Source organism: Chiloscyllium punctatum, chromosome 31 (genome assembly GCF_047496795.1).
Source record: "Chiloscyllium punctatum isolate Juve2018m chromosome 31, sChiPun1.3, whole genome shotgun sequence".
Classification (NCBI taxonomy): domain Eukaryota; kingdom Metazoa; phylum Chordata; class Chondrichthyes; order Orectolobiformes; family Hemiscylliidae; genus Chiloscyllium; species Chiloscyllium punctatum.
Genome location: NC_092769.1, coordinates 27,041,109 through 27,053,649, shown reverse-complemented (window position 1 = coordinate 27,053,649; position 12,541 = coordinate 27,041,109). Strand labels below are relative to the sequence as shown.

The following is a 12,541-nucleotide window of genomic DNA, read 5'->3' as shown; positions in this document are numbered from 1 at the left end:
TATCCCGCTGTGGGAAACAATACCGCTCCAGTACTGAATCTTTCGGGCCTTATCCATCCTGAAGTGGGACACAACACCTCCCTGGTACAGACTCCCCTTGGGACATACCCATCCTGCTGTGGGACACAACCCCTCCCTGGTGCAGACTGCCCTTTAGGCCTTAACCATCCTGAAGTGGGACACAATCCCTCACCGGTACAGATGGCCCTCGGGCCTTGCCCATTCTGCTGTGGGACTGAACTCCTCCCTGGTAAAGTCTAATCTTGAGCCTTGCCCACCCTGCAGTTGGACACAACCCCACTTGGGTACAGTTTTCCCTCTGGCCTTACCCATCCTGCTGTGGAACACATTCCATCCCCAATACAGACTGTCCTCAGGACTTGCCCATCTTGCTGTGGGACCGAACTCCTCCACGGTACAGTCTATTCTTGAGCCTTACCCATCCTACTTTGGGATGCATACTCTCCCCGGTACAGATTACCCTCTGGCCTGAACCATCCTGCAGTGGGACATGACCCATCCCCGATACAGACTCCTCTCGGGCCTTCCACATCCTGCTGTGGGACACAACCCTCCCAGGAACAGACACCCCTCTGGCCTAACCCATCTTGCTGTGGGACACATCCCCTCCCCAGTACAGAGTCCCCTTGGGCCTTACCCATCCTGCTGTGGGACACAACCCCTCCCCAGTACAGAGTCCTCTCGGGCATTACCCATCCTGCTGTGGGACAGGTTGACAATTTTATTGAATAGAATCCCTCCAGTGTGGAAACAGGCCCTTGGTCCAGCAAGTCTACACTGACCCAAATACTTAGAAACAGTGATCGCTGAATTGGTTAAAAACTCTGCAGTTACATTGGGCAGTTTAAAAGTTTCGCTGTATTGGTAATATATTCCTTTTCTTCAAACAGGTTACAGTTTTATTAAAGCAGCAGATGTTCATTGCGAGAGTGTCTCTGTTAAACTAAAATCTGTTCTGTTCTCTGTGTAACAGGCTGTTGTTGTGTGCGATGGACTGTCACTAACAGTGTAATTGACCCATGAGTCCTTGATCAGGTTTCCTTTGTCTGTAAATCTAGTGATCAGTGAACTATGCATCTGCTCTTCTTAGCGAAAACAAAGAATCATTTCTCAATGAAAAAACAGCACATCACAAGGCTACTTCATGGATTTTTGGCACACACCACCGACCAGTGTATCTTTTAAGTCTTTTTTTCTGAAGAATTCTGAACTCGATCTGTAACTCTGACAGTATCTGTATTGCTTGTCAGTTGGTGGAGAATTCCGCCTCTTTGTTCTGAGCTGTTGTGATGCAGGCGGTGGCTTCATTCTGTCTCTGCCAAGCTTGTTTTCTCCTTCTGCTGTGATTCTGGGAGAATCCTTTCTGCAGGTTAGAATATTCAATAAGTGAACATTGAATGATTTTGACTCTAACAGAGTAATGGCCTTGTTTTCATCTAATTATTCACTTTCCATTTCCTGGTTGTGTTGAATGTTACAGAAACAGGCTCTGAGCAATGTTTCCATTCACTTGTGTTGGAGTCACTGACAGCCACATGGTCAGTCAGTTTCAGGCTGATGGATCAGTTTCTCTGTCCTATTAGATGTTGGTCACTTGCTCAGTTTCCGATGGCTCACCTCAGTGTCAGTCCATCAGCTGCTGAAACTCTCCATCCAGCATTTGTTCCCTCTCACCATGACTACCCAATACAGTCCCAGCTTGTCTCCCACATTCTACCTCTATATACTCATGATCACCTCAGATTCTCCTGTCAGTATCCTTACAGCGAGTCACGTAGGTCATCCACCTCCATTTCACACTGCTCTACATTACATTACATTACAAATGTAATTTCAGAATTCCATTCATTGCATTTAAATACACCCCTGATCTTGTCCTGTCCAAACATCCAGGTTCCATCAGGTAGGTGGGTGCCCGCGTGGTTGGGTTGGAGCAACAGCAGGACACGCTGAGGATCGTACAGGGGGCAAAGATGGGGTAGGATGCAGAATGTTTAAGGAGCGAGCGCTGGTGTATTGTTGGGGATAGCTTCTCAGGGGAGTAGCACAGCGGTAGCCAGGTCTATAACACCACGACTCAATTGCCTGAGTTATCGGGAGAGGTTGGACAGGCTGGGACATTTTTCTTCAGAGCATAGGAGACATAAGGGAGATCTTATAGAAATGTATATGATCATGAGAGGCATGGATAGGGTGAATGCATTCAGTCTTTTTCCCAGGGTTGAAGAATTGAGGACTAGAGGGCATCAGTTTAAGGTTAGAGGGGAAAGAATAAAATGGAACGTTAGCAGCAACTTTTTTTACACAGATGCTGATTCTCATACGGAATGAGCTGTCAGTGGAAGTGGCTGAGGCAGGTACATTAACAACATTTAAAAGGCATTTGGACAAATACATGGATAGGAAAGGATTAGAAGGATACGGGGCATGTGCAGGGAAATGGGGTTGCCATGGATGGACATTATGGTTGCCAGGGATCAGTCTGGCCCCTAGGGCCTCTCCCTGTGCTGTCGGGCTCTATGACTCTATAACTGACTCTGCTGTAGAACAAGGTCGGGCAAAATCCAAGAGAGCAAAAATAGGAGGAGAACCACTAGTTGGGTGTATAGACAGGTGTTACTGTGGCTGCGTCCGAGACTCCAGGATGGAATGTTGTATCCCTGGTGCCTAGGTCAAGGATATCTCTGAGCATTTGCTTGAAATTCTGAACTGGGAGAATGGGAGGCCAGAGGTCATGGTGCACATTGCTAACAATGACACGGGTAGAAAGAGAGACGAGATCCTGAGGAGTAAGCACAGGAAGTAGGGTGACTGAAAAGCAGGACCTTGAGGGTAGTAATCACTGCGTTACCACCAGTACCATGTGCTTGTGAGACAAGGAATTGAAAGATAGCAGAGATGAATGAATGGCTGAAGAGCTGGTACAGGGGGAGAATTTCAGGATCTTGAATCATTGGGATCTCTTCTGGAGCAGGGGTGACCTGAACAAGAGGGGAACTGATATCCTCACAAGGAGGGTTGCTCCTGCTACAAGGGAAGGGTTTAGCCGAGAATGGCAACGTACTGGGAATCACATCAGCAGGGCAGCAGGTGGGGGGAAGGAAGGTCAAAAGATGTAAACGAGTCAATCAGAAAGGAAATACAGAGAAATGAACACCATAGTACGAATGGGCTGATTGTGTTAATTTCAACATAAGGCGCAACATAACTAAGGTAGATAAGCTCAGATCCGATATTGTGGGCATTCCAGAGATTTGGTTCGGAGAAGGACAGGACTGGCTGCTCAAGATTCCAGGGTTTCATTCTTTCAGACGAGATGGAAAGGAGGGTAAAAGAGGTGGAGGAGTTGCATTACCAATCGGGTGAATGTTACGTCTGCACTCAGGACATACTGGAGGGGCTCGTCCACTGAGGCAACATGGATAAGAAGGAGGCAGTTGATGGGATTATACTATAGGACCCTCAATCTGCCAACGATACCTTGAGATACAAATATCTTGGCAGATAATGGAAAGAGGCAATAACAACAGAGTTCTCAAAGTGACTTTATCTTCCCCACCATTTGCTGGCAGTACTTTAGAGCAAGAGGCTGAGACGGTGCAGAGTTTATTAAGTGTAACCAAGAGGGTTTTTTGAAATAGTAATGTAAAGGAGGGGGAGGGGCCATAGTGAACCTTATATTGCTGAAAGAGCCTGGCCAGGTGACTGACCTTTCAGTGGGAGACCATTTTGGAAACAGTGATCACAACTTAAGTTTTTTTTTTAAGGCAGCTACGAGTAAATGGGATGTTTCTAAATTGTGGGATTGAAAATGATGTCAGTATTAGGAAGGAGCTAGGCAGTGTTAATTGGGAGGAGCTGTCATCAGACAATGCCACATTGGGCACATGGGAGTTAGATAAAGGCTTGCTGATCGGAGTTCACGACCAGCATGTTCCAGTAAGGAGGAGGGATAAGGCTGGCAAAGTAAGGACCCCTTGGATAACAAGGGAGGCTGGGACTTTAGTCAAACGGGGAAAAAAACAAGCCTATGCAAGATTTGGGAAGCTAGAATTGGACATGGCATGTGAGGAATGTTTTAAAAAAAACAAAAGCCGGAAGGAACCTGAACAGGGAATGAGCAGAGCAAGGAGGGGCATGCCCTTCGCAAGTAGGGTTAAAGTGAATCCCAAATCGGTCTGGAGATAATTACCCACAAGAGGATATGAACATGGATCATTACAACACAGTACCGGCCTTTTGGCCCTCAATGTTGCACCGACCTTTGAAAAAATCTGATGCCTATCTAACCTACATCTTTCCAATATTACCCATATGTATGTCCAATGCCCATTTAAATGCCCTTTGCGTCAGCGATTCTACTACTGTTGCCGGCAATTAAGTCACCTCTCGACCTTCTTCTCTCCAACTAAAACAGCCTCCATTCCCTCAGCCTTTCCTTGTAAGACCTTCCTTTCATACCAGGCCATATCCCAGTAAATCTCCTCTGAACTCTTTCCACAGCTTCCACATAACTAGGAAAGAGGTCGGGCCAGTCAAGACGAAAGGAAGGAACTTTTGCTTGAAGTCAATGGCAGTGGACGAGATCCTAAATAATTACTTTGCGTCAGCATTCACCCAGGAAAAGGATATAGAGGATAATGAGATTTGTGTGGAGCATGCTAATGTGCTCGGACATTTTTGAGGTCGAGAAAGAAGCGTTAAATTTCTTGAAGAGCATGAAAGTGGATTAATCCTGAGGACCCGATGTTAGCTACCCCAGGTTATTTGAGAAAGGCAAGAGAGGAGATGTTTGGGGTCTTGGCCATGATTTTTGAGTCCTCGCTAGCCACTGGAAAGGTCGCAGAGGACTTGTGAGTAAGCTTATGGTTTTCCTCTCTTCAAGAAGGGAAACAGGGACAATCCAGGAAATTATAGCCTGGTGAGTCTCACCTCAGTGGTTGGGAAGCTTTGGACAGAATTCTTATGGATAGGATTTATGTGCATTTGGTAAAGAATGAACTAATTAGGGACAGTCAGCGCAGCGTCATGAGATGCACAGGGTTGACGGTCAAAATGTTTTACCCAGAGTTGAAAGATCTTTACTAGAGAATGTGCATTTAAGGTGAGAGGGGGAGAGCTCAAAGCAAATGTGAGGGGTAATATGTTTTCCACAGAGAGTAGTCGGAATCTTGAACATGCTGCCAGGGATGGTATAGGACGCAGATATGAGAGGGGTGTTTAAGGGATTTTTGGGTAAGCATGTGAATATGCAAGGATATGGAACAAAGATAGGCAGAAAGGATGAGTTTAATTTGGTGTCACATTCAGCATAACATTATGGGCTGAAGGGCCCGTTCCTGTGCTGTACTCTTCTTTGTTGTGTTTCTTTTGTTACAACATGACGGTGAACCCCTCTGTTAATTAAACCAAACACCCAGAAAAGTTCACCTCACCAAATAATCTGTTAAAGACTGAGTGACAGAAAACTCACAAATTCCAGTATTTAAAGAAAATAGCATCAATTTATTTTTAACTTGAAATGTGAATATTAAACAACTATTCATAAATCTAAGCTCTCCCTTTCTCTTCACTACTTATTATCTGCCTCCAGCTCTATAACTATACGTTCTTTCAATAAGACACTTATTAAAATTACATCAATTTAATTTCAAACCCACACAGTGACTCGTGTCTTTTGTGTCTTTCTGCTTATGGCGGAGGATCTCCCTGGGTCATCGTTGTCTTCATTTACTCTGAGTATGTTTCATTTGAAAAGGTACCCTTTGATTGAGAGACTTTCCTAATTTATTGGCGAGCAAGATGTTAACTCTCCCAGAGAGCAGTTACTCTTTGACCAGTTTTTAAAATGTCAGCATTTTAATTGCCCCCATTAGATCATCTCATTGGCTTGTGGCTGGCAAAACAATTAATTCAAACTCGATTGGGTTTTGGAATCTTGAGGTATAATTTAAACTGATAAGTTAAATTTGAATTATTATCAAAACAGCAACCAACTCAGGTCTATATTTCACAGCCAAATGTTACATTTGTTTGCTTTCCCAGTACACTCTGGGATTGCTGGCCAGTCATATACACAGGTAATTGTAAGCCCTCATTTCAGCAGAGCGTTCTCTCTCTCGCTCTCTCTCTCTCTCTCACCTTCACCTTTATAAAACTTTGAGCATTATCTTATCAGCAAGTTCATTTATTAAAGTGACAAGCAGCAGATGGTTTACATAACCTTTTTGGCTTAATATTTCAATTTCAACATAAAACAATGGCTTGTGTTTGTGAGAGGATCATGTTGCTGTGTGCAACAGACTGTCACTAATAAGATTATGCTCCCAATAACGCAGATTTCCTTTGTCTGTAAATTCTGCACGAAGTGATTTAAACACCTGGAAAGGGGTTTGGTTTTACAGTGTGATTTCCATTAATGCACTTAGTGGTCATCAGGCAGACAGATGGACACAGATAGGTGCAAATTTGTTTTCTTCCCTGAAGGAAGCACACGCTGCCATCAGAGTGTTTGTAACAGAAGGGCACTGACTCATTCCTGGGACTGGAGGTTGTTTATAAAGTGGGACTAAATGGGTGAGTACTGCATGTGAATAAGAGGTGTTTTCATTGAACTGGATATTATGACCAAAGAGATTGGCAGGGTTGATGTTGGCAGCTGTCTCTGCTGATAGGAATCTACAATGGGTCACAGTCTCCGGACTGGAGAGCAGCCTGAGTGACTGAGATAAGGAGAAATGACCTCACTTAAACACCTGGGAATCTGTGATCATTTCCACCTCAAGAATGGAATCACTGACTACATTCCAGAGAATAATTTGCAATGTTTGCGATACAAAGTGGATCAAAAGATGTTGCAGAAACTGGGTGAGTTCGGAAAAGTTAACGATGATGTTACTAAAATGAACACAAATGCTGTGGCTGCTGGAAATTTGAAACAGGCTGGCCGCAACTGTAGAGAGAGAGAAGTAGAGTTAATGTTTTACATTTGATGTAACTTTTAAGCGGAACAAAGAATGTTATTAAGCTGTGGTCAGACTGCTGGGGCCAAATGGTATCGTTCTGTCTGTGGTTGAAGTTTTTGTTGGAGAAACAATCCCCTCATTTGCTTGACTGTGGCACTGTGATTGCGCTATTGAAACAGCAAGGACTCTTTCTGGGTCTCATTGATGTCTGGATGTAAATTAGGGTCCATTGTTCATCGCTGACTCTGTAGGCAGTTCTGATGGGAATATTCAATTTAAAATGTTGATCTTGCAAAACAGGAAGATTTTCTCCCAGACAGGGACTCAGACGTCCATTACTGATCCTCACTGACCATCACAGGACTCAAACTGAGAGATTTATTTTTGTGACTGACACAGTCAGATGTGGTATACAGTAGCTCACACAGTCCTGTCCTTCCACACATCCCGGATTCTGGACTCTGAATCAGAGGATCTTGACGGAGAAATCCTTCCAACAGATGGGACAATCCAAGAGAAACCCAATATCCACATTTTCCCTCAGGGGGAGTCCCTGCAAAGTTGTCGGTCAGGATCAGAACAGATATTTCTTTAATACTTACTCAGTTACTTGCTAGGACAGAGAGATTCACTGGAGGCCCAGATTGTCAGCTTGAAGAGTAGTCACTGCTTTGATGTGGGAAATGGAAGGGTATCATTTGGATTGTTCATTTCACCCATTTGTAGAGGGGGCTATAGATTTCATTGTGAGTGGGAGCTTGAGAGAAGCAGATTTATCGTGGTTGTGGGGATGTTTATACAAACTTTCAGGAAAGGTTTAATACACCGGAGGAATGTGTCAGTGTTTACAGGGGGCTCCGAGAGGGGTGGGCAGGGGGAATGTGTCAATATTTAGAGGGGCTCCAAGGTGGGGTGGGGGGGAAATGTGTCAGTGTTTACAGGGGGCTCCGATGGGGGTGGGGGGGGGGAATGTGTCAGTGTTTACAGGGGGCTCCGAGAGGGGTTGGCATTGGGGAATGTGTCAGTGTTTACAAGGGTCTCCGAGAGGGGTTGGCATGGGGAATGTGTCAGTACTTAGAGGGGGCTCCGATGGGGGTGGGCAGGGGGAATGTGTCAATGTTTACAGGGGGCTCCGATAGGGGTGGGCAGCGGGAATGTGTCAGTGTTGACAGGGGTCTCCAAGGCGCTGGGTGTGAGTATACCTCTATTTACAGGTGGCTCCCGTCCCCTCACCCACCCTGAACACCGTCAAAACCCGCTACCATCAACCCCATCCGAAACCGACCCCCCCCCCCACCCCGACCAACGCCGTTGCCCCCAACTCCGTGCAATGCCATTCTCCCCAACCCCATCCCCCCAACCCCGTGCAACGCCGTTCCCCCCAATCCTGTGCATCACCGTTACCCCCCAACCCCAACCAACCCCTTTGCCCCAAACCCGTTGCAACAACACTGTTGCTACCAATCCCAGAGTGTCTAAGGGTATCCTCAGAGTGTGTGAGGGAGTCCCCAGAGTGTGACAGGGAGGGTCCCAGGGAGTCCCAGATTGTGTGAGAGAGTCTCATGGTGTGTAAGGGAATACCCAAGTGTAAGAGAGAATCACAGAATGTCCCAGAGTGTGTGTGCGTGAGAGAATGTCACGTGAGAGAGCGTTTGACTGAGTCAGTCCCAGGCTGTGTGCGTATATCTCCGTCACAGTGAACCCCTCACATTCACTTCATCACCGTCACACTTACACCCTCACACTCACTCCATCACTGTCACCCTGACCCCCTCACACTCACCCCATCTCTGACCCCCTGACCCCCTCACAATCAATCCATCACTGTCACCCTGACCCTCTCACACTCACTCCATCACCGTCACCCTGACCCCCACACCCACACTTCTTCACCATTGTACTGTCCGACTCACACTCACTCCATCACACTCACACTGAACTCATAACACTCACTCCATCACCGTCACCCTGACCCCCTCACACTCACTCCATCACCGTGACCCTGACCCCCTCACACTCACTCCATCACCGTCACCCTGACCCCCTCACACTCACTCCATCACCGTGACCCTGACCCCCTCACACTCACTCCATCACCGTCACCCTGACCCCCTCACACTCACTCCATCGCCAACAAACAGACTCACTCAACTCACTCCATCACCATCAGCCCGACATCCTCACACCAACTCCATCGCCCTCACCCTGACGCCTCAAACTGACTTCCTCACAGTCATCCTGAACCACTCATACTCACTCCATCACCATCACCCTAACTCTTTCACCCTCACTCCATCACTGTCACCCTGACCCCCTCACACTCACTCCACCACGGTCACCATGATCCCCTCACACTCACTCCATCAGTCACACTGACCCTCTCACGCTCACTACATCACCCTAACCCTGGCCTCCTCATACTCACTGTATCACCGTCACCCTGACCCTCTCAAACTTACTCCATCACCCTCACCCTGACCCCCTCACACTCACTCCATCACCCTCACCCTGACCCCCTCACACTCACTCCATCACTGTCACCCTTATCCCCTCAAACTAACTCCATCACTGTCACCTTGACCCTTCACACTCACACCATCACCCTCACCCTGACACTCTCACACTCACTCCATCACCATCACACTGACCCTTTCACACTCACTCCATCACCATCACACTGACCCTTTCACACTCACTCCATCACCATCACACTGACCCTTTCACACTCACTCCATCACAATCACACTGACCCCCTCACACTCACTCTATCAGTGTCACCCTGACCCCCTCACACTTACGCCATCACTATCACCTTGGCCGCCTCACACTCACTCCATCACCGCCACGCTGACCCCCACATACATGCTCCATCACTGTTGCCCTGGCCCCCTCACACTCACTCTATCACCGTCACTCTGACCCTTTCACACAACTCCGACCCCTCAAACTGACTTCCGCCATGTCACCCTGACCCCCTCACACTCACTCCATCATCCTCACCCTGACCCTTTCACATTCACTCCATCACCGTCACCTCAACCCTCTCACACTCACTCCATCACTGTCACCCTGACTCCCTCACTATCATTCCAAACTGGTTAATCTGACCCCCTCACACTCACTCCATCACTGTCATCCTAACCCCCTCACACTCTCTCCATCACCGTCGCCTGGACCCCATCTCACATGCTCCATCACCCTCACCCTGACGCCCACACACTCGCTCCATCACCCTCACCCTGACGCCCACACACTCGCTCCATCACCCTCACCCTGACGCCCACACACTCGCTCCATCACCCTCACTCTGGCCAACTCATACTCACTCTATCACTGACCATACTCCGTGAAATTTTCCCAGATTCTCAGTTGAGGATTTTTGCTGCTGGAAGTTACCTCAGAAACCCTGTTGATTCGTAATGTACTGAGCGAATCGCAAAACAGAAAGCATTTAACACGGAACACAAACAAAACTGGCATACCTAATGCATTTTCAGACACAGAGATGCATGAATGCTAAATGTGAGACAGTCCGAGGGCATGAGCCATAAAGTCATCACACAACTAACAACAGGGCAATTCCAAAATACTCTTTCAAACATACTGGAGACTGAGTGCACCACCACTTCCCAGACAATGCTGAAAAGAGAGAAAGAAAGGACATAATAAGAACGGGCCATAAAAAGTGAACAGACGCAAAGTCACATGAAAAGGGTTCCATGATCCCTCTCCGACTCGCACAGCTGCTGGGATGTGCCCGGCTACAATGTCAATGTCGCAGCAGATAATGATAGCCCATCAATCCAGACAAAAATCAATGGTAAGCTGAGTCTATCTTCTCAGACTCTTTTCAGCTACAAATGTATCTGTGAGTGCGTGACAATATATGTTCGCTTATGATTTGGTCAAATAACCATGAGCTGCTTGACATTCCTGCAATTTCGATTCTTGCTCTGCTAAATGATTTCACCCATTGCTCGAAACAGGACGACTTTCACGTTTACACGGAACACGAAACACGCCGGACTACAGGGAAAATGCACAAAGCTGAGCAGGCCGTGTTCCAAATCATACCGTGCAGCATTTATTCAGTCACTGTGTCTGTTTTGCAGAATAAGGGTCCCAAAGAAAGTTCTCTACCCTAAAACCGGAAGTCGCATTACATTCCGAGAGCGACAGATCACATTGTGAGGATGCTCTGACCTCGGAGCCAGTTCGAGATGACACTTTCCGTGCCTTTTACCTTAAACGGGCAATTTGCTGCAGAGATGTTCACTCCTGGACATGAGCCACATGGATACCAACTGAGTCGGAAACCTGTGCGGGAATCGACGAGAAGCGACTCAATACATTTTGCTAACTTCCATGGTGCTTCTTAGAAATGGAGTTTCTGTTCACCTCAATCGAAAAGGCAGTTTCTGAACATAGTAACAGAACTCAAAAGGTAATTACCTCACCCCACCGCCACTCCGGAAGAGGTGCTAACTGCACTTGATTGCTTTTTGTTCTCGATGTGAAGAGCTCTCACGCCTGAGTCACCTTCACGTCTCTGTTTGCTGAGTGAATCACAAAGAAGGAGTTTCACCAGAGCTTCAATTGCCACACTTCTCCACTCGCCCTCCCCGTGAACATTTTCCTGCTCGTCAGTGATTTAAAGAAAATTAAATGGATGCGATGTCATTCTGTAGCCTCTCTGTCGATTCCTCCGTTTCAGTTCCAACATGGCTTAGATCTCGGGGCGCACCTTAATACTAGCGACGCTATGACAGCACAGGTCCGGAGGTTCCTCTCAGAGTGTATGTTTGTTTCATTGCTGTTGCTGATTGAATGAGCCACTAACGTGCGAACTGCTCCAAAACATGATTCAGGACCTCCGGTGCCAACTCTCGCGCGTTGAATAACGACAGACAGCTTCCAAATGAAGCCTTTCAGAGACGACTTTGGGGTACGTTTGACAGACAGACAAGTTCAGGAATTCGTGGTGCGCTGTGACACCAGCGCATCAGCTTCTTCCCTGCCTTTGAACCGGGCCGCCTGCGCAAGGAATGCAAATGCGGTACTGCTTTTCGTGGAAGGATCAGAACGCGGCAACTACACTCTCAAACAGAATGGCATATGATCAGAACCAGGTTGGAGAAAAACTTTCTAATGCTTTGCACAGGAATTAAACGGAGTTGCCTTGCATTTCACTACGAGAGCAGATTCGTTCAAGCAAATTCGAAGGCAGGTTTGCAGATGGGAAAGCAAGCAAGGAAGCTCCGTTCTTGTGCATGTGAAAGGCTGTACTTGAAAAAGAAAGCAGTTTCTGCCCAGTTTCGAACTGGGGACCTTTCGCGTGTTAGGCGAACGTGATGACCACTACACTACAGAAACCAGCCGGCGCCGCCGTTATGCAGCTCAGTGGCATCCAGCACTGAAAGTTGAAGCAATTCTACGTTTCACCTTTCTGTTTCCAATAGCTTGTTATTGTCCAGCGTAATTAACATCTTGAAAACGTAAAAAAAAACAACGTGAAATTGATGACAAAATATAGACAAGGATGTCGTCAATGTTTG

At 47.0% G+C, this 12,541-nt stretch overlaps 1 non-coding gene across 1 annotated transcript; it reads right to left on the bottom strand.

Moving 5' to 3' along the window:
- Window positions 1-12,286: 12,286 nt before the first annotated feature.
- Window positions 12,287-12,359, bottom strand: trnav-aac (transfer RNA valine (anticodon AAC)). Its single transcript has one exon. It is a non-coding gene; the product is annotated as a tRNA-Val (tRNA).
- Between the last annotated feature and the right edge of the window lie 182 nt (window positions 12,360-12,541).